Source organism: Bos taurus, chromosome 16, assembly GCF_002263795.3.
Source record: "Bos taurus isolate L1 Dominette 01449 registration number 42190680 breed Hereford chromosome 16, ARS-UCD2.0, whole genome shotgun sequence".
NCBI classification, from domain to species: domain Eukaryota; kingdom Metazoa; phylum Chordata; class Mammalia; order Artiodactyla; family Bovidae; genus Bos; species Bos taurus.
Genome location: NC_037343.1, coordinates 2,117,343 through 2,139,127, shown reverse-complemented (window position 1 = coordinate 2,139,127; position 21,785 = coordinate 2,117,343). Strand labels below are relative to the sequence as shown.

The 21,785-nt window shown below is 49.2% G+C and overlaps 1 non-coding gene across 3 annotated transcripts; it reads right to left on the bottom strand.

The window, feature by feature from the left end:
* Window positions 1–14,757, bottom strand: LOC101907913 (uncharacterized). 3 transcript variants are annotated; one of them, XR_009490800.1, is made up of 4 exons: window positions 13,974–14,757; window positions 11,403–11,470; window positions 11,132–11,296; window positions 1–10,326 (listed from the first exon to the last, which is right to left on the bottom strand). It is a non-coding gene; the product is annotated as an uncharacterized protein (transcript). The 3 variants fall into 3 exon arrangements; XR_009490802.1 differs by lacking the exon at window positions 13,974–14,757 and adding an exon at window positions 13,158–13,376; XR_009490801.1 differs by lacking the exon at window positions 13,974–14,757 and adding an exon at window positions 13,186–13,375.
* Between the last annotated feature and the right edge of the window lie 7,028 nt (window positions 14,758–21,785).

Genomic DNA, 21,785 nt, shown 5'->3' with positions numbered 1-21,785 from the left:
TTGCTTTCTTTAAAAAAAAAAAAAAAAATTGGGGGGTACTTGTTGCTGTGTGGAGGTTTTCTCTAGCTATGGTGAGCGAGGGGCTACTCTTCATTTTGGAGCTCAGGCCTCTCACTGCAGTGGCTTCTCTTGCCGTGGAGCGCAGGCTCTGGGGGTGTGGGCTTCATCGTTGCAGCACACAGCTTCAGTAGTTGTGGTGCCTGGGCTTAGTTGTTCCACGGAATGTGGAATCTTCCTACACCAGGAATTGAACACATGTGCCCTGCATTAACAGGTGGATTCCTATCCACTGCACCACCAGGAAAGTCCGTACAGTTGTATTTTTAAAACCAATATGATGATGTCTGCCTTTTAATTGGGAGTATTTAGACCACTTATATTTAATGTAATTGTCAATAGAGTTGAATTTAAATTTACTGTCTTGCTCTTTGTTTTCTTTATGTTCCATCTGATTTCATTTTTTTCTCTCTTTTCTTACCTTCTTTTGGATTGAGTATTTTTTTGTGTGTGATTTTATCTACACTATTGACGTATCAGCTATACCTCTTTATCTGATTTCATTTTTGTGGCTATTGTAATGTTTAAATATATAGGTTAACTCATCACAGTAGATCTTTAAATAATATTATACCATTTCATGTGTGTACACACAGAGACTTTATTGACTACGCTAAAGCCTTTGTGTGGATCACAAGAAACTGGAAAATTCTTAAAAGAGATAGGCATACCAAACTGCCATACCTGCCTCCTGAGAAATCTGTATGCAGGTCAAGAAGCAACAGTTAGAACTGGACATGAAACAGCAGACTGGTTCCAAATTGGGAAAGGAGTATGTCAAGGCTGTATATTGTCACCCTGCTTATTTAACTTATATGCAGAGTGCCTTATGTGAAATGCTGGGCTGGATGAAGCACAAACTGAAATCAAGACTGCTGGGAGAAATATCAATAACCTCACATATGCAGATGACACCATCCTTATGGCAGAAAGCGAAGAGGAACTAAAGAGCTCTTGATGAAGTGAAAGAGGAGAGTGAAAGAGTTGCCTTAAAGCTCAACATTCAGAAAATGAAGATCATGGCATCCAGTCCCATCACTTCCTGGCACATAGATGGGGAAACAATGGAAACAGTAACAGACTTTGTTTTCTTGGGCTCCAAAATCACTGTGGATGGTGACTGCAGCCACGAAATTAAAAGATGCTTGCTCCTTGGAAGAAAAACTATGACAAACCTAGACAGTGTATTAAAAACAGAGACATTACTTTGCCAACAAAGGTCCGTCTAGTCAAGGCTATGGTTTTTCCAGTGGTCATGTATGGATGTGAGAGTTGGACTGACTATAAAGAAGTCTGAGTGTCAAAGAATTGATGCTTTTGAACTGTGGTGTTTTAGAAGATTCTTGTGAGTCCCTTGGATTGCAAGGAGATCCAACCAGTCCATCCTAAAGGAAATCAGTCTGAATATTCATTGGAAAGACTGATACTGAAGCTCCAATACTTTGGCCACCAGATGTGACAAGCTGACTCCTTGGAAAAGACTCTAATGCTGGAAAAGACTGAAGACAGGAGGAGCAGGGGATGACAGAGGATGAGATGGTTGGATGGCATCACGGACTCAATGGACATGAGTTTGAGCAAGCTCTGGGAGTTGGTGCAGGACAGGGAAGCCTGGCGTGCTGCAGTTCATGGGGTCGCAAAGAGTCGGACATGACTGAGCGACTGGACAACAACAACAGCAAGGTCCGCATCGCTGTGTGTGGGCTTGCTCTAGCTGCAGGGCTTAGGCTCCTCATTGTGGTTGCTTCTCGTTCTAGAGCGCAGGCTCTAGAGAGCGCTCAGGCTCCAGTAGATGTGGCTTGCAGCCTCAGTAGTTCTGGCTCGCGGGCTCCAGAGTGCGGGCTAACCCTTTATTTTTGAATGATATTTTCACTAGCCAAAGAATTCTAGGTTAATTTTTTTTTCTTTCAGTACTTTGAAGATGTCACTCCATTGTCTTGTCCAGCTCCTAAACTCTGAGTCTCTGATTTTGTGCTAGGTTCCTTGGGGTTAAAATGTTACACACAGCACTTGTCTCCTCAAGTTAACAGTTTCAGTTTGCCTTTTCCCAGCAACAATCCTGACATTGCTTTTGGGAATGTAGCCTGATGTTGCTATTAAGATCATAACCTGATATTGCTATTAAGATCATTACACATAACTGTGTAACGTACAGTTCTTTCTTTTCACCTGAGGGGTTATATACTGGCTCATCACCTCCCTTTGACTCTGATCCTGATGTTACTTCCTCCTGATTCTGTGTTTCTCTGTCCTCCTTCCAGAGCACACAGTCTTCGCTGCCTGTTCCATCTAAGCGGCAGTTTAAAGGATCAGACCTCTCTGCTTTCCTTCCCTGGGCTCTTTCTAGTGCTGTGAAGGAAACCTAGGCATTGATCCAGACAGACTTGGGCTTGAATTCCAGTTTTCCATTTCCACCAGCTGTGTGCCCTTGAATATTAAGGGGTCATACCTAAAATCTGAATAATAATAATACCTCTCAGAGAAGTTGGGAAGACTAAATTAGATAATGTATGAAAAGTTCTTAGTACCATATTTGACACATAATAATACCAACTAGTGTATATTATGTGATATGTGTATATATCTCCTGGTTTACGGATGAGGGACCTGACACATAGTAACCTACCCAAGGTTACACAGCTAGGGAATGGCAGAGAACTGAGAGTTAAGCCCTGATTGGTTCTAGCATCCATACTTTTAACTGTGATGCTTCACTCATTCTCTCAGTAAATGGGTTGGAGTTTGAAAAATAAGTGATCAGGTGAATGTTGGAGGAAGAGGGAAGTTAAAGGATAGGGAGGTAAAAGACACTTCAAGTAGAAAAAAATGGGTTTAGAGAAAAGGTAGAAATGGAAGAATATAGAGAGCATGTTGGAGAAATTTCGAATAAGCTGGTCAAACTGGGTTAGGTTCTATGGGATGGAGGACAGGTTTGTTACGTAGGGTCTGAATGATAGAGTACTTTGAAAGCCATGCTAAGCAGTTTGGTCTGTTTCCTTCTACATAAAGTATCAAGCCAGCCAGGGAGTGACATGGTCAGACTGATTCTTTTGGAATGGCTCTTGGATCATTTGGTGGTTGGACTGAACTGAGCAGAAGCCAGAAGAGAGATCAAGTAGGATGTTCTTGTACAAGTATAGGTATGAAGCAGTGAGCTCAACCAGAGAGATGGCTAGACTGGAGAGGGGAGCTGGGGAGCAATGAAGGTATTACGGTTGACAGGACTCAGTGACTGATCAGATGAAGGAGGAGGAGAAATTACAATGGGCCAGCTCTACTATGCTTGGCGACAAGGATGAAGATGATGTTTAATAAGCATCTCAAACTTAATACATCTTTCAATTAGTTTTCCCTGAGTCCTCATTATCTCAGAATATGGTCCAATTAACAATCACCCCATTTCTTGGCCCCTCAAACCTAGGAGTAGTATGACCAACTGTCCTGATTTGCCTGGGACCCTGGGTTGGGAAAGATCTCTTGGTGAAGGGAACGGTTACCCACTCCAGTACTCTTGCCTGGAGAATCCCATGGACAGAGGAGCCTGGCGGGCCACAGTCCCTGGGGTCATAAAGAGTTGGACACGACTGAGCGACTGACACTTTCACTTTTGTCCTGGTTTTAGCTCTGATAACTCCACGCCCCAGGAAACCCCTCCGCCTCCGGCAAAACAGAGATTGTTGGTCATCCTAACCCAAAAGTCACCCTAGATTTCCATTTCTCACAATCAATTGGATCTCCCTGCCTCCAGATATACCCCCTTTCCACCTACACTGCCGCCTGGTCCATGCCTCCACTGTGTCCTACCCACAAGGAGTAGGCAGTTGGATCTGTGCATCTGAAGCCCAGGGGAGACGTCAGACTCAAACAGAAACTTGGGAACCAGCAGCATGTGGATGAGATTTAAAACAATGGAGGACGGACTTGCCTGGTGCTCCAGGGGTTAAGAATCTGTCTGGGAATGCAGGGGACACGGGTGTGATACCTAGTTGGGAGGTCGGGGAACTAAGATCATACACGCTGCAGGCAGCTAAGCCTACACACCACAACGAAAGACCCCACGTGCGGCAACTAAACCCAGTTGCGGTGCCAGTAAGTAACTAAACATTAAAACAAAAAAATGGTAGAGGAGATTGCCTAGAGAGAGTAGGTAGAGAGTATGCAGACTGCAGAAACAGGCCAGGGTGGAGTTTGGTGGAGTTGGAATACTCCAACATTTTGAGGTTAAACAGAGAAGTTGTAATCCAAGAGTTTAAGAAGCAATAGCCAGTGAAGTGGGAGATAAACCAGGGAAATGTGGTGTCATGAAGGCCTGGGGGAAAAAAAAGCTCCAGGCAGGTTGTGGTGGCCAACTGTGTCAAATCCTGGACAAACAAGTAGGTTTAAAAGAGAGTTCCTGTTCCCAAGGAGTTTCAGTCCAGGGAAATAGGAAAGTGAGCTCTCACACACGATGAGTACTGTAACAGCGGCAAACGTGGGGCACATGGCCAGTGCAGAGGGCGTCTTCCTGGGCTGTGATTTCAAGGAGAATTGAAGAAGAAAAGAGAGAAGGATTCCTCCGGCCAAGGGGGCCACAGGCACGAAGGATAATCAGCTGTAGGGGTTTCAGGATGGCTGGGCTGTAGAGGGTGAAACAGACGGGGCACCCATTGCAGGAAGGAGAGAAGGAAGAACTGTCACCAGGAGGGTCACCTAAGGTGAGACAGAAGATGATCTGCTGGATTTGGCAACCTGGAAATGAATGCTTATTTTTGTCAGAAGAATTCTAACCATTTTCAAGGAGACAAGGGAACAGAAACCAGATTGTGAGTAACCGGAAATAAGAGATTAGACACGCCAAGGACATAGGGCATTCCTTTAAGAAACTTGAAGTCAAAGGAAGGAGAAAGTGGTGATAAGGTAATTGGGGTGGGGGGTTGGCATGGGGCTTTTTTTTTTTTTTTTAAGGCAGAATTCTTGAACTTCAGGGAAAAGCTTGAAACTGTAGGGAAGAAGAGATAGTTGATTTGAGTAAGATTTCTGAAGGGCTTCCCCGGGGGCACTAGTGGTAAAGAACCCGCCTGGTAATGCAGGAGACATAAGGGACAAGGGTTCAGTTGCTGGGTCAGGAAGATCCCCCGGGAGGAGAAAATGGCAACCTGCTCCAGTACTCTTGGCTGGAGAATCCCGGGGACAGAGGAGTCTGGTGAGGAACCGGGAAGAATGAGAACATGAAAATGTAGCTGCGGATAGGAAGCAAGAGAGACAGATGGGTAGAAATATAGACTGTTGTAACAATAGGCATGGGGAGACTGCAGTGAACGTGTATAGACAATGTTGTAACAATAGGCATGGGGAGGCTGCAGTGAAGGTGTATAGACTGTTGTAACAATAGGCATGGGGAGGCTGTAGTGAAGGTGTATAGGCAATGTAACAATAGGCATGGGGAGGCTGTAGTGAAGGTGTATAGACAATGTAACAATAGGCATGGGGAGACTGCAGTGAACGTGTATAGACAATGTTGTAACAATAGGCATGGGGAGGCTGCAGTGAAGGTGTTCTAGGTTAAAGTGGTGCTTTCCTTATGGCCTTTATTTTCTCTTGGAATGATGATGGTCTGCTGCTGAGAGTGACTACAGACACAGAAGGAGGCCTGTGGGAGACTGGAGAGTGTGAATGACAGGGGTATCGATTTATTTAATCCCTACAATGGCTTGGTAGGATATTTTTCTAGGCATTGGAGCAGAAAAAGCAGATAAATTCCAAGTGGAGTTTTCAGTAGGGTAACAGCTGAGAACACATGGACTAGAATCTTGGTTAGTGAGCGGATAAAGTCACAGGCCAAGCGTTTGAGTAGAGCGCTGCAGGAAGTGAAATAAGCGATAGATTAGGAGGAAAGTCAAGAGGCTAAAGGTACTGACCATGGGGTTGCAAAGAGTCGGACACGACTGAAGCGACTGAGCACACAGGTACTGTAGGAAGGCAAGGAACATGTGTAAAGGGAAGAAAGTAAAGAGGACATTAAAAGAACCGAAACTGTGGTCAGAACATGGGATATTAGACATTTTGTCTTCCAGATAGGAGTATATCTGAGTCGTGAGAAAGTCCAAGGAATGGCCTTGGGTGTGAGTAACTTACTGGAGTGGAGGTGAATGTCCCTGGAACTGCAGAGATTAAGGTGTTGCGAGGTTAGGACATTGAATAGTTTCTTCACATCAGCACTGAAATTCCCCAAAGTGAAAGGGAGACAGGAATGGGGAGGATGATGGTGAGCCAGAAGCCAGCGTAGAAGCCTGACCAGCAGGTTGGTGAGTGACAGAGACAGGAGAAGGAACTGGTTGGTTGAAGGCTGGAATGGTTTCAGAGATACAGGCATAATGGTGCCTTGTAAGTTTATTGAACTAAACTGAACCAAAGTGCTGTGATAGTTCCAGGAAACGCCAAAGTCAGCACTAGCTGCCATTTTCTAGAAAAACCCCAGGTCAGACTTTAAAGTCAGTGCTTAAAGATTCAAGAAGAAACCCAGAGAGGAAATGCAAGCAGTGGCTCCAGGCCCCGCCTGCCCGTATCTGCCTGTGATGATAGACTGTTCTCTCAGCCCTGCCCCACCCGCCCTCCATGCTGTGGCTCTGGGGAGCTGCCAGCGCCTGGTCTCTGCGCCAGGACACAGTCCTGGAGGAGAAGTCAGACAGCCATCTCGGGCTGGCCTCCTTCCCAGGAGAAGCCAGCACAGGGACAGAGACGCGGCCTGAAGGAAGCACGTTTCAGGCGCTCCTCTCCGTGCTGAGCAAGGGCTCATTAGCGAAAACGATCATCTTCCAGGGCTCTTCTCAGACCAACCACAAAATAACCTGAGCGGTCTCTCCACGCTCTCACCCAGGAGTACAAGTCTCTTCCTGCTCAGACAGAACCCAGCCTAACCTCAGCCCTTCTGGAACACACGCAACGTTTGCACACTCCTCCTCCTCAAGAGTGACGTGAACGCACTCAAGGCTCACTTTCAGGACGGTTCTCTCTTGTTTGCCTCCTGCTTCATTAGCCACTTGTGACTGAGTCTTTTGTTCAGGTTCCCTCTCATTAACACGACCTCTAAAAAGTAGTGTGTCCTGGTTCTCAGCCCTTGATCTCTGCCTCCTCCCTACTCACACACATTTTCTTTGTGATCTCAACTTGCTTCATGGTATTAATACCATCTAACCACTGAAAAATACCAAATCTCCCTACTCCTGGCCCAGACGCTAATCTCATACGTGCCGACATCTCCTTGGCATCTCTGCCGGGGTATCTCAGGCATCTCCAGCATGGCATGCTCAGAGCTGAAGTGGTTTCCCCCTCTCCCTGACATGCCTGCTCTTTCTGCAGCCAACTCCCATCTCAGTCAGTGGCAACTCTGTCCTTTCTGGTGCTCAGGCCAAATCCCTCGTAGTCAGGTAGGAGGAAACCTTGGAAGTGAGCCTTGAGAGCATTCTCATCATTCACAAAGAAAAGGAGAGGGCAGATCGTGCGTGCATTCTCTTTCTCTCACAGTCCAGTTACAATCTGTAAGCAATTTCTAGCAATTCTACCTTTAAAAGATACTCGGAATCTGACGGTTTCTCACTGCTTCTATCCACCAACACAACGAACCAAACCAGCATGGTGTCTTGCTTGGATTATTGCAGTAGCCTCATAACTGGAATCTGTTACTGCTCTATTTCGAATACCCGCTAGAATGATCCTCTAAGAGAGTCAGTAAATCATAATGATGATGTCTCCTACACTCAAACCTCCAGTAGTTCCCCATCTCATTTAGAATAATAGCTGATCTTCTTCCCGTATCCTGGAATGATCTAGCTTCTCGCACTGGCCCCCAGCCCACTGGTCCTCATCTCCTTTGCCTCGTTTATTCCGCTTCAGCCATGCTGGCCTCATTATTTCACAGACATTCCAAGGATATTCGTGCCTCAGGGCCTGTGCACTTGTTGTTTCCTCTACTTGGAAAATGTTTCCCCAGGGTCACATGGTTTGCTCTCTCTTCCTTCAAGTCTTTGTCCAAATGTCCTTCTGCTTAATGAGGCCTTTGCTGCCAACCCTATATGAAATCTATGGAATATAAGATAGCAGCATCCACTACCCTCCTCTCCTTTACTCTTTCCACTTTTCTCCATAGACTCATTGTCCTCCAAGACTGTGTATTTATTAAATGTAAATTCTATGTGAGCAAGGACTTTTCTGTTTTATTCACTCTTGGATCCTCTGTACCTAGAAGAATATTGGGGTCACAGAAGGTACTCGGCAAATATCTGTGGAACAAATGTAATTCAGGTCAACTGGCTTTAGAGAAATTTCAGGATTCCACAATCCTCTGGTTACCAGCATCAGTTCAACAGTTTTTTTTATAACAAAACATGCCACTCTCAAGATTTCCCTGGTGGTCCAGAAGTTAAGGATCTGCTTCACAATGCCGGGGACAAGGGTATAATCCCTGGGTGGGGAACACGGATTCCACATGCCAGGAGCGGCGGGGCCCACAGGCCTACATGCTGCAGCTACTGGCCTGCACACCACAGCCGCTGAGAGCCACACGATCCGAGATCAGGCAAAGGAACGGACAATATAAACACTAAAAACCCCACCTCTCTAAAACCTTTATCGAATCACCACTTCTATCAAGCAACTGGTTTGGGCTCTTGCATGTTTACACAATCGTATATCTATTAATCATCCCAGCAGAGAGGGCCTTGATTTCTTTTCCTTTGCTTCCTAGTTCCTGTAAAATAATTAACAGTGGCTAGTGACCTAGCCTGCGGCAGAGCTATCAAACACCAGCACTCAACAAAAACTACTGTTGTGGGTCTTCTTTAGCAGAGCAGAGGAATCAGTTATAATTATAACTGTGAGTCTCTTGGCCAGATACGTTTAAATGATAAAGCAAATGCCTTTAAATATAGCTTTCTACTGATCGGGTTCTCAGGAGACCTGAGTTGTGGTCCCAACTCTCCCGAGGAATTGCCACAACTCTGGGTACTTCTCCTGAGTTCTCTAGTACCCTTAAGAGGGAAATTATAGACTTTGACCAGATGGTCACAAAAGACCTTTCCTTGATCTAAAATTGCAGTTTTATTGGAAGAGTTCACATTCTCAAGTCACTAGAAGTGCAGGTGGTTATCTCATTGACTTTCTCAAAGAAACATTGGTTACAACAAAGCAGAAGGGCCACAGGACACTTTGACCTTTGTCCTGGCTAGGACTTTTTCAGTTGTCAGGGGCAGAAACTGGCTGGAGCAAATAAGGGTGTTTCTGGGCACCTACAAGTAGAAATCCCAGTGATAGGGCCTCTCCTGGCAGGCTGGTCCTGGGGCTCTGGGATACAAGGACGCAGCGTGTCTGTATCTTCTGACTCCACTTTCTCCTGGACTGGACTCGGTCTCAGCCAGCTTCCCCTCAGAAAGACCCCAGCAGCACCAGAGTGACACCTGCCCGCTTGGAATCCAAGAGAGAAAGGGCTTCTTCCCAAGAGCTCTGTTGCTGCTGCTGCTAAGTCACTTCAGTCGTGTCCGACTCTGTGCGACCCCATAGACGGCAGCCCACCAGGCTCCCCCGTCTCTGGGATTCTCCAGGCAAGAGTACTGGAGTGGGGTGCCATTGCCTTCTCCAATGCATGAAACTGAGAAGTGAAAGTGAAGTCACTCAGTCATGTCCGACTCTAGTGACTCCATCCATGGGATTTTCCAGGCAAGAGTACTGGAGTGGGGTGCCATTGCCTTCTCTGCCCAGGAGCTCTAGGATCTTCTTAAAACTGAGTCTCACTGGTCTGGTCTGAGCCATGTGTCCTTCCTGAACCGATGGAGCTGGGGTGAGTGTGGGGGCAGCCCACTCAACCCACATGGACTGACAGCGGCAAAAAGCTAGACGTCAAAGGAAAGCTCCAAGGGCTATTAACAGGAGACAGGAGGTTGGATATTGGACAAGTAAAAATAACAGACATTTATGTCGGTCCTCAATAACTTATTATTTTCTTATAGGTACTGTGTGAATTTACCAAGATGCTATAGCAAATTACCTCAAATTGGCTGGCTTAAAACAAAAAAAAAATTTACTTTCTCACAGTTCTGGATTCCAGAAGACTGAAATTTGAAGTGTTAGGGCCACACTCCCTCTGCAGGCTCGGGGGAAGAATTCCTTCTTCGTCTCTTCCAGGTTCTGGTGACTGTCACCATCCCTTGCTTTGTGGTGGCTTCCCTCCAGCCTCTGCCTCTGTGGTCACATTGCTTCCTGCTCTCCGTCTGTCTCAAGTCTCCTCCTGCTCTTCTCCTATAAGGACATGTGTCATTGAATTTAGGGCCCACCCTGAATAATCCGGGATAATCTCCTCATCTCCAGATCCTTATCCTAATTCCATCCAAGTAAGGTCACATTCATGCGCTCCAGGGATTTGACACGGACAGTTTCTGGGGATCTGTTTTTCAGCCTACCGCTGGAACCATGCCAGAAGCATGATAACATTCAAGTGACGGACTTAAGCTCTCAAAATATATGAGAGAATCAGAATCATTTCTAAATATCACTGATATATTTTATCCACATGATTTGTTGCTTTTAAAGAGATAAAATTTGCTGTAAGGAAAAAACAAACAGCTAAATTTCTGACTTAATTGCAAAGCAGGTAAGGTTTTCATTTCAGCATATCCCTCTCCTGCCTTCTTCCAGGTAATTGTTGAGCCAATACCTATTTTTATTTGAGTTTTCTACTCTTTCTGAATTGTCTTTAGTTTCTTTGCTAAAGAAAGTTTCTTTGCTTAGCAGTATCAATCCTGATCATAATTAATAAACAAGAACTAGAATGTAAAGAGTCACTGGCAAGAATACACCACAGTGAGAAAGTATTTTCAAACCTGATTTCTTATTCCAAAAGAGTAAAAAACATTCAAAATCTCAACCACTTGCTCTTTTTTGTTTTTGGTCTAGATAAATGTCCCAAGGAACCCCAGGCTAGATTAGAGATAAACAAGACAAAAATCTTTTGAAGAAACCCTCAGGAGCCCCTGCTCCTCCGAGAAGACAGTGGTGTGATACATGTTTTCAAAAGCATGTCATACTGTTCCCTATTTCCACCCACCTTCAGCCCAAGAAGCCGCACTTAACCGGTTGCTCAGGTTGGACAGGGAGTGCTCTGGTTGCTGGTATTTTCCCTGGAGGCATCTTGGCAGCAGTCCTGGTGGTTCGGATCATCTGATATCATAGGGGTGGGCAGGTGGCTCTGGGCTTTACCAGCGGGATGGGCCTTAACAGGTGTTTCACAGGTTGGGGATGGGGGACCGGTGAAGTCTGACCCCTTGACACTCCCAGACATGTCAATTCAGGAGCTACAGAGGGGCATGCCTCCTCACCTGTGATTCTCAGATGCAGCTCTCCTTTACTGTCAAATGCAGCTTTCTTTACTAAAAACATGTAGGATCTGAAAAGGCAGAAAAGAGTTGGGTATTATAGGTTTTTGCTCCTTTTTGCTTCTGGAGAATGGACCCAAACTGGCACCAAGAATCAGCCTGTTTGTTGGCAGAGTGAATTTCCAGTGTTGGAGGTAGAATCATGCAATGGAAAGAGTTCTGGCCTGGACATTGGGCAGAGCCTTGCTCAGTGACATGAACTTTCTCTTCACTTCTTTGCTCTTCTGCTTCCTATATTTAAGTCAAGAGGCTAGGATGAGATATTCTTTGAGGCATATTGTGGCTTCAGTGGAGAAGGCAATGGCACCCCACTCCAGTACTCCTGCCTGGAAAATCCCATGGACGGAGGAGCCTGGTAGGCTGCAGTCCATGGGGTCGCTGAGGGTTGGACACGACTGAGCGACTTCACTTTCACTTTTCACTTTCATGCATTGGAGAAGGAAATGGCAACCCACTCCAGTGTTCTTGCCTGGAGAATCCCAGGGACGGGGGAGCCTGGTGGGCTGCCGTCTATGGGGTCACACAGAGTCAGACACAGCAGCAGCAGCAGTGGCTTCAGTATCTATGTACACACATTACACCTAGGTTGAGCCTTTAGGATTCCTGAGAAGGCTCACTGGTTGTTGTTTTTTCCAGAAAGCTCTCCCCACATACACCCGGATGTTGCAGGTGGTTATATTTATCTGGCCCCTAAATAGGGCCCAAAAGTGCAGGATTGTGGTTAGAGTTAAGAGCCATTTCTAGTTAGGATAGTACCAGTCATTCATCAAATATAAATTGTGTGTCCCAGGTAGGTGCTGGGGCTATAAAGATGAACCAAATGGAGCCCCTGCTCTGAAGGAGACAGATCAGTAAACCAAGGATTGCATTATAGTGTGCTAAGCTCCACTGTATGTATGCTCAGTCATGTCCGACTCTTTGTGACCCAATGGACTGTAGTGGGTTGCCATTTCCTTCTCCAGATAAGCTCCACTACAGGGTTATTAATAAAGTTACATGACACATGGAGGATACACATATAAATCTGCCTAGAGTGGAATCAAGAATGGCTTTCTGGAGTAGGCAACACACGGGTTGATACCAAAGGGATGAGTAGGAATCACCTGGGTAGAACAGGCATCATGTCCCTTAGAATGCTTACAATAAACTTGCTCATTCAACAGATACTTGCCAACTGCCAAGCGACACATTGCTTCCTCTAAAGACAGGTATCTATTCCCTTTGGTCTGACACATGGATTAGGACAGTGTTTACCTAGTGGAAGCCTCAAGGGCAGGTCCTGAGTAAGCTGGGAAAGCTGACTGGAGTCCAACTTTGATGCAAACCAGAGACAGCAGAACTGTCAGTTCAGTCGCTCAGTCACCATAGGGCTCTTTGCAACCCCTTGGACCACAGAACTGTGGGCTCCAGCAATACCATTTTGATATACTAGTACTGAATGCTTGCAATCTATGTTCCGTACATGGAACACATTCCCTCCTTTCTTTCTTTCTTTTTTTTTTTTTCTTTCCTTCCCTTTTCTGCACAAATTAGGTATACAAAAGCTGTTGCTTTCTGAGTGCATCTGAAGGTCTCACTCTGATTCTTCCTTATTCATGGCAGGCTTCTTAGAGGAAGTACTCAGAAAGACAGGTAAGTAAGGACTAGCTTGACTCATGAGGTTGACATTCTAGCGAGAAGGGGCGCCTTGCTACTCACAGCCGTGCCAGCCTTCCCTGCATCTGACCTTTGTTCCTCTGCTAACCTCCCGCCGAGCAGAACCAGATCACTTCCCCCTTTCGGGTCAGAGGCTGGACGTGTCCCTGCGGTTCGGGATTCCCATCTCTGTCTGCCAAACGGGTGCCCCCCGCGCCGGGAGTCAGGACTCGGGGGCCCGCGGGCCGCGGCGGACCCCGCCGGCCGGGAGCGGCCCTCGGGGCGGCGCGGGGCCCCGCCCTCCGCTCGCCGGGCGGGCGGCCGCGTGCGGGCCGGGAGCCGGGCGGCAGCGCCCTCGCTCGCGCTCGGCGCCCGGCGCCCTCCGGGGAGCGTCCTCCGGCTCGCGCGCTCGCCCGCTCGGCCCCGCCGGCTGCCCGGCCGCGGCGAGCAGACGGGCCCGAGCCCTGGGCGCTGCCCGCGGGCCGCCCGCGCGAGCGGGGCGGCGGAGCCCCTCCGCGCTAATTGCCCGTCATTAAGTTAAGGAGACGGCGGGAGCGGAGCGCAGACTCCGGGGGCGGCGCGCGTCTGCGGCCGGGCTCGCCCGGCCCCGCCGGGGTTAAGTCTTCCGCTCCTTGCCGCCGGCTGGCGGCCAGCTGCCTCCAGCGAGAGGCCGGAGCCCCGGGCCAGGGAACCCGGAGGACCGCCTGGACCCCCGCGCCCGTCGCCGCCTCGAGGAGGAGCAGGAGTGGGGGGCTCGCCGTAGGCCCCCCGCCCGCCTCCCACCCCGACGCCCCGGTGCTCAGAGAGCCGGAGGGGCTGCGGGACTCCGAGATGGCCGATGAGATTGACTGGCTGGACTTGCCCGGCCGGTGGACCTACGGAGTTGACCGCGGTGGGAGAGTCTTCTTCATCAAGTATGTGAGCCTCTGTCATTTTGTCTCCCCCTCTCTCTTTCCTTTCCAAGTTGTCCAACTTGAAAGGCAGCAGGGCTGGGGACCAGCCGGAGAGGCCGGGTGGTGGGAGGGGTGGCTGGAACAACCCGCATGACTAATAAGTTTATCACTGTGCCTGTTTGAATGTGGCTCCCGCCTTTCCCCAGTGGGTCAAGGTCCAGCAGAGGCTCCGTCCCCGCCCTGGAGAGGCGGGCCAGGTGCCGGCTTTGCCCTCTCCCCTGGCCGCCGGCAGAACGGGGTCCCCGAGGAGAACGGCTGGAGCTGGTGCCCAGCGCGCAGGTCTTCCCTTCCAGCTCTGGTGACTGACAGAGCCCGCGGAGGGTCCCTTCTTCCTTGTGCCCACCCCCACCTTTCCTACAGGAAGACGTGGGCTAGGTGCCAACCACCCAGGAGACCCTCTCCTACCGTCCCTGCAGTCCCCCGACCGGCACTCAGGGCTCCTCAGATGGCAGCCCCTCTCTGGCACTTTTACAGGGCTGTGGTCAAGGGGAAGAAGGTGCCCACAATACACCTGGCGTTCTTTAGAGAGGGAGGCTCTGCTGCTCTCAGTAATATATTAGCACTGTTACATTAATTTCATCAACCAAAATGGCTCTGGCTTAATCTCATTATAACAGAGTGACTCTGCTGACGCTGTTTTGGCCTGCTTCTACGACAGGTATCTTTTGCCAGGATAGAAATCTCCTGATAATATAGCAAGCCTAGAAGCACAGCATGTGAACTGTTACCCACCCATGATGGGTTTTCCCTTTCTCAAGATAGCCGCTCACAGAACATTAGAGCTGAAAGGAAGCTTGAATGCAACCCGCTCCTGTTTCAGATGGGAGGCAAGCTCTGCAGAGATGGAGAGTACTTGGCTGAGATGAGACCACTTGTTAATCAGGGCTCCCACCGAGCCCAGAGTGCAGTGCCTTCCTTGTGTTACAAAGTGCCTTTGCAGGAGTGCAGGCAGCCAGTGGTTTTCTTGTTGGTGTTACTGTTTCCACGTTTGCTATAGGCTTTTCTTCTGTAGTTATTACTGCGATCAAAGTTGATGTTATAATTATACTATCTTAGACATTAACTCCACTAAAGTTCTTGACCCTGGGTCAGATTCTGAAATAACAGAACTTCTCCAGTATTAGAACAAGAGTCTCTTTGGTCAGTGGTTTGAGACTTTAGAATCTGTAAGAATCACCCAAGGAAATTAGTTTAAAAGGCCAGTTCCCAAGCCCTGCCTCCAAGGATTCTGTCTGAGTCAGAGGATCTGGGGTGGCCTCGGAATCTGCATTTCCACAGCTCCTCAGGGATTCTGATAAAGTGGTTAATTTGGCTTTTCCTATCTTTCTTCTCAGTTTCTTACTTGCCTTCCAACTTCTTTTTGTTGTTCATTCCATAGACATTTGTTGAATATCCACTATTTGTCTGCTGCAGTGTTAGGGATTGAGATAGAAAAAACAATAAGACACACAGGTTTTTCTTTAAAGGTGGTATAAAATGCAAACAAATACTTATGAAATAATAAGATACATTCCAGAGGTAATTGCATGATGTTATAGGAACACAAGGAAGAAAGAGCTAATGGTCTGAAGAGTTGAGGGAGGGCTTCCTGGAGGAGGAGACATTTCACATCATTCTGGAGGAGAGAGACCAGAGTGAAAGGGGCCCTAGGCAGAGGCCTGCGAGTTGGAGGGCACCTATGGCTGTTGGAGCCCAGGTTGTCATAAACACTCTGAGGGGCTCAGGAGAGATGGGATGGGCCAGCTGGGGTGCCGCAGAAGCTGAGGCAAAACAGGCAGGAGAGGGCCGCTCCAGAGGGGCTTGTGTGTTAGGCTAAGGGGTTTGAACATGATCCTGTAGGTGATAGGAAACCAAACGCGATTTCGAACAGAGAAGTGACGTAGTTAGACGTGTGCTGTAGAAGGATCTCTCTGGCACTTGCAGAAATGATGATTTGGGGGCTGAGTGGGGCGGCATGGGAGACACTGGAGGCGTGGAGGGCAGGTAGGAGGCAGTCACCAAAGTCTGTGCTCTGCTCAGTCGTGTCAGACTCTGTGCGACCCCATGGACTGGAGCCCGCCAGGCTCCTCTGTCCATGGGATTTTCTAAGCAAGAGTACTGGAGACGGTTGCCATTTCCTCCTCCAGGGGATCTGCCTGACCTGGGATCGAGCCCACGTCTCTCTGTCTCCTGCATTGGCAGGCGGGCTCTTTACCACTGAGCCACCTGGGAAGCCCCATCAAAGTCCAGGAGAGTCCAAGAGACTTGAATTAAAGATTTTTCTCCCTAAAGGGTGGGGAGAATCTTTAGGCGTAGAATTGAGAGTTTTCATTTACTTCTTGAATTGAGGAATGAGGGGAGAGAGGGGGAAGAGCCCCAGATAATTCTGAGCTAAAAAAGAATGTATTTATTTATTTTTGGCTGCAGTGGGTGTTCACTGCTGTGTGCTGGCTTTCCCCAGTTGCGGTGAGGGGGCTACTCTCTGCTGCATTGCACGGGCTTCTCACTGGTGGCTTCTCTTGTTGGGGAGCACAGTTCTAGAGCTCGGACTTCAGTAACTGTGGGGCTTGGGCTTAGCTGCCCCTCGGCGTGTGGGATCTTCCTGGATGAGGGATCAGGCTTGTGTCCCTTACACTGGCAGGCTGATTCTTAACCACTGAACCACCAGGGAAATGCTAAATCTTAGAATTTTTAACTTGAATTTGATAGAAATCAGGAGTATGGGAAGAGGAACAGATTTTAGGGAAGGTACAAGTTGAGCTAGGAAATCCCGAATTTGAGGTTCCCATGGGACAGTCAGGAAGTGCTGTCCTAGAGGCAGCTAGGTGTACAGGCTAGAGGTTGAAGAGAGAGGCCCTGGACTGGAGAGTCATCACGCACAGCTGGGACCACCCAGGAGTGTGTCAGGGGGAAGATGGGAGGGTCTCTGGGCAAAACCACATTTGAGGAGAGGCCAGAAGAGGAGAGGCCAGATGGAGGAGACCTGGCATGGAGGTGGGTAGCCCCAGGGTCAGAGTGGCATGGCCCCAGATGGCGAGGAAGAGGGATGATCAGCTGTGCAAAAGCCACATGAGGTTAAGACTGGAGAGCGTTTACTGGATTGAGGAACTGGGGCATCTGTAATGACCTCTAGGAAAGTGGCTTCAGGGGAGGGCTGGGGACAGGAACCAGACTGCAGAGGTTGGTGAATGGCAGGCCAGAAAATGGGGACTGTTAGAAGGAACTCGTTTCTAACAGGGTTGTCTGATCAGGAAGAAGAGGAGCTTGGGAAGGGAGCTGGAAGGGAAAGCAGCTTTGAGAGAGAGAGAGACGGAGGGTTCAGTGGAAGACACAGACAGGAATGGGGCTAAAGTGACGGATGTGAGAGGGAGGGTGAAGTTGAATGTAAAGCCTGCCATGCTCAATAGAGTAAGGGTCTAGAAAAGATGGGAGATGATGTGGATTGTGACCCACGTGGACCCTTCTTCAATGGGAGAGGGCCACCTTTTGTCCAATGTAGAGACAAGTACTATAGTTCAGTTCAGTCACTCAGTTGTGTCTGACTCCTTGTGACCCCATGAACCGCAGCACGCCAGGCCTCCCTGTCCATCACCAACTCCCGGAGTCCACCCAAACCCATGTCCATCAAGTCGGTGATGCCATCCAGCTATCTCATCCTCTGTCATCCCCTCCTCCTCCTGCCCTCAATCTTTCCCAGCATCAGGGTCTTTTCAAATGAGTCAGCTCTTTGCATCAGGTGGCCAAAGTATTGGAGTTTCAGCTTCAACATCAGTCCTTTCAATGAATATTCAGGACTGATTTCCTTTAGGATGGACTGGTTGGATGTCTTTGCTGTCCAAGGGACTCTCAAGAGCCTTCTCCAACACCACAGTTCAAAAGCATCAATTCTTCGGTGCTCAGCTTTCTTTATAGTCCAACTCTCACATCCATACATGACCACTGGAAAAACCATAGCCTTGACCAGATGGACCTTTGTTGACAAAGTAATCTCTCTGCTTTTTATTATGCTGTCTAGGTTGGTCATAACCTTCCTTCCAAGGAGTAAGCATCTTTTCATTTCATGGCTGCAATCACCATCTGCAGTGATTTTGAAGCCCAGAAAAATAAAGTCTGTCACTGTTTCCACTGTATCCCCATCTATTTGCCATGAAGTGATGGGACCAGATGCCATGATCTTAGTTTTCTGAATGTTGAGCTTTAAGCCAACTTTTTCACTTTCCTCTTTCACTTTCATCAAGAGGCTCTTTAATTCCTCTTCACTTTCTGCCATAAGGGTGGTATCATCTGCATATCTAAGGTTATTGATATTTCTCCCGGCAATCTTGATTCCAGCTTGTGCTTCCTCCAGCCCAGCGTTTCTCACGATGTACTCTGCATGTAAGTTAAATAAGCAGGGTGACGATATACAGCCTTGATGTGCTCCTTATAAGACAGGAGGAGATACGTATAAGTGTTGGGGGGAGGTTGCTTCTGCTTCGTGGTTTCTATTTCTGTTGAGTTGAGGGATGAGATTATCCACTGAGAGTGAGGGAGAGGGATGGGAGGAAGGCGGGCCTGGGACTTGCCAGCATCCTGGGACCTGAGGTTGGTGGGAAAGCCTTGGAAACACTCAGCAAGGGTCAGCGGATTGGGGTCCCTGAAGAAGATTCTAGCTGGTGGGTTTGCAATGAGCGCGGTCCTTCTGGTTCCACAGTTTCCCCACTAGCCCAGGGGCAGGGTGGGAACAACCTGTGGCTGCACTGTTCAGGGAGCTGACAGGGTGGGGGAGGATGTGGGAGAGGATGTGGGGAGTGCTGGGTGTGCCCCCTCCGTGACCCTGCGACTGTCTGAGGGGTAGAGACACTTGTGGTCAGGGGAGCGAGGGCCGGAGGTCTCGCAGGCCACAGGGGAGGGGAAGGGCTGAGTGTCCCTGGCTCTGCTCCCTCGCCCCCTGTCTCAGGACCACAGCCCAGGCCACAGGCCGTCTGCCATGGTGCGCATGGCTCCAGGTCCTGTGACTTGGTTTCCTAGGCACCTGGGAATGCTCTTCCTGAAGCTGGTGTTAAAGAAACTCAGAGGAAATGTAGTGGAGTCGAGGGAGAGGAAGCAGGAGTCCACGCGAAGACCTGGACACGAGTGTTCCAAGTAGCTTTATTTGTAATGGCCCGACCTGGAAACACCCCCGGTGTTCATCAGTGGGGAGGCGGGACACACCTGCATGTCCTGCAGTGGGAGGAGCTACTGGCACGGGCCACACGTGGGAGAGAGACAAGAAGGAGAGAAGGCAGACAGAGAAGGCTTATCTGTGTGATTCCACGCGTGTGACACCCTGGGAACTCTAGAAAGCGCCAGTGAATCTATGGTAACAGGAAATGTACCAGTGGCTGCTGGGGACGGCGGGGGCGGGGGGGAGGGGGGGCGCGGACAGTGAGAACCAGTGGGTAGGAGATGGGAATTACAAAGGGGTGCAGAGAGGATCTGGAGGCTCACATCTTGATTTCGGGGTAGTTTCACAGGTGTGTACACATGTGTCAAAACATTACACTGTACACTTTATGTGCAGTTCATTGTATCTTACTCTAGTAGAAATTTAGTGGCACTTCCTTAGTGCATTCCATTATACTATATAATTATATTATATATTAAGGTATTAATTACTGAGTGGATCCTGTTCTGGGCTCTGAGACCCCTAGTCTAAAGCCTGGGAGATAGGGTGGTCCGGGGGTCCTGCCCTGCGCATACCTCGGGTTCAGGAAGTATCAGTGTCCTTGGTTGGCAGGGAGCTGAGAAAGGTGGGTGGACCCCCCCTGCCGTGGCATCTGGAGACCAGAGGATCTACACGGGGAGCTACCTTGCTGGGAGTGAGGTGCTCGAAAGAGCTTGGGTAACAAGGGGGCACGTCTGGGCCTGGATCCTGGCTTCATCACTTACTGATTCTGACTTTGGGGGACTTACTTAGCCTCGCGGAACCGCAGGTGTGTAATCTGCAGAGCTCCTGCTGTGAGGGAGCGTTGTGGATGGTGGTGCGCAGCCCGGCAGACACTTGAGGACTGCCGACCCTCGCAGCCTCCTCTTCTCTTGTCCGTTGCGAAGCTGCAGTGAAGAGCCTTCTGTGTGCTTCTCGTGTGGCTTCACTGGTCACCTCGAATGTCGCCTCTTTCATGATGCCGCCATGCTGCTCCCCTTCCCTAACCCCGTGCAGGGAGTGCTCCCCCCTCTGACTTGTAGTGCTCTCTCTGTGTGGCTCCTATCACCTCATATTCCAGATATCTTTTTACACGTCTGTCTCCCAGGTGGGTTATACAAAAGCAGTGCATCCTCTGAGGTCAGGGATCTGGGATTCTTCATCTCTGCACCCTGAGTCTGCTCAGTAAATGTTCTGCGTGTGTGCGTGAGCAAAGGCAGCCTGGTGTCTGGGGTTGGACAGTCAGTACTGATGTGACGGTGGTGATGGGTGTCCTGCGCAGGGAAGCCTCTGTGACCTCTGACATGTTCGCTTTGGTCTTCTAGTGATGAGGAGAAGTCAACCTGCTGGGTGCATCCTGGAACAGCATCGCCCATCCAGAGCGGACACTCCTCCTGTCCAGGTAAGGAGCTCGTCCCTCCCTGCCTTTGCAAGCCGTGAGGCGGGGATGCCCTGTGGTGGCTGTGGGAACCCGCTACCCTGACTTTGCTTCTGGAATTTTCCTTTCTCTTCGAATGGACTCAGCTAAGCATTGACCTACCACTGGGCAGATGAGGGCAGGAGGCTTGATGCTCACCTTGAGGTCTTTTCGAGCTTCCAGTCCTGTGCTCAGTGACTGGGACTGACCTCTGAGGATGAAGAGTTTGCTTATCCCTCTTATCCCTCTGCCCAGTTGGAAAACCCCCTCCACCCTGAGAGCGCCCTCCCAGGCTAGCAGGAAAGATGGGCCCCATCCGAGCCAAGATGGTTTCATTCTAAATTGAAGAGGTGGAGACACCAAGAACCATAAGGCCTGGGGTGTTTGAAGTGAACAGCCCACCACCTTCTTCAGGATGCTGCCGTGGACCATAGGGGAGGGGCGGGATCGACAATGTTGGACCCCCTCACCCCACCCCCGCCCCTCGCTGGCCTCCCAGCCCTTCACCCAGCCACACAGATGGCCTCCCAGCCCTTCACCCAGCCACACAGAGTCCCGGTCGTTCTTGGGGCACAGGAGCACTGCCGGATGTTCGGGTCAGGTGCTGACTTGCCCAGAGCCTGCTTTCTTTTCATTTCGGAACTGGACTTATTTTGGTTCTAGAGCCAAAAAGGACTTCAGGGATCATGGAGTCTGACTCCTTCACTTTAAAGCAGAGAGAAAGGGCCTGGCTCAAGGCCACTTAGCTAATAAGCAAAGAAGCATCGGAGTCAAATGCGCAAGTTCTAGAGACAGACCTGAGCTCAAATCTTGGCTTGAGTTTTTACTAGTGTGGCTTTGAGCAAGTGGTTAGTTCTTCTGGGACTTAGCTTCTTTGCAACATGGGGATAGGATTATGAACCTCAAAAGGTTGTAGCACCGATTATGCAAGAGAGTCACCATCAACAGAGGTGACTTTTATGGTTTTTGTCATCATTGTACTTTCAACTTGAAGCAAAGCCTCACGACCCCAAGGCTGCGGCTGTCTTCCTCTGGGTTGGTGGTGCCACCTTCCACGTTTTGGCTGTTTTCAGCTGGAGTCCGTCCATCTTACCATGGCCCTAGGTAAGGCCAGAGGATGAATACAAGCCTGTGAGCCAATCCTGTCGTTTTTGGCTGCAGCCAACTGGTTGTCCAAG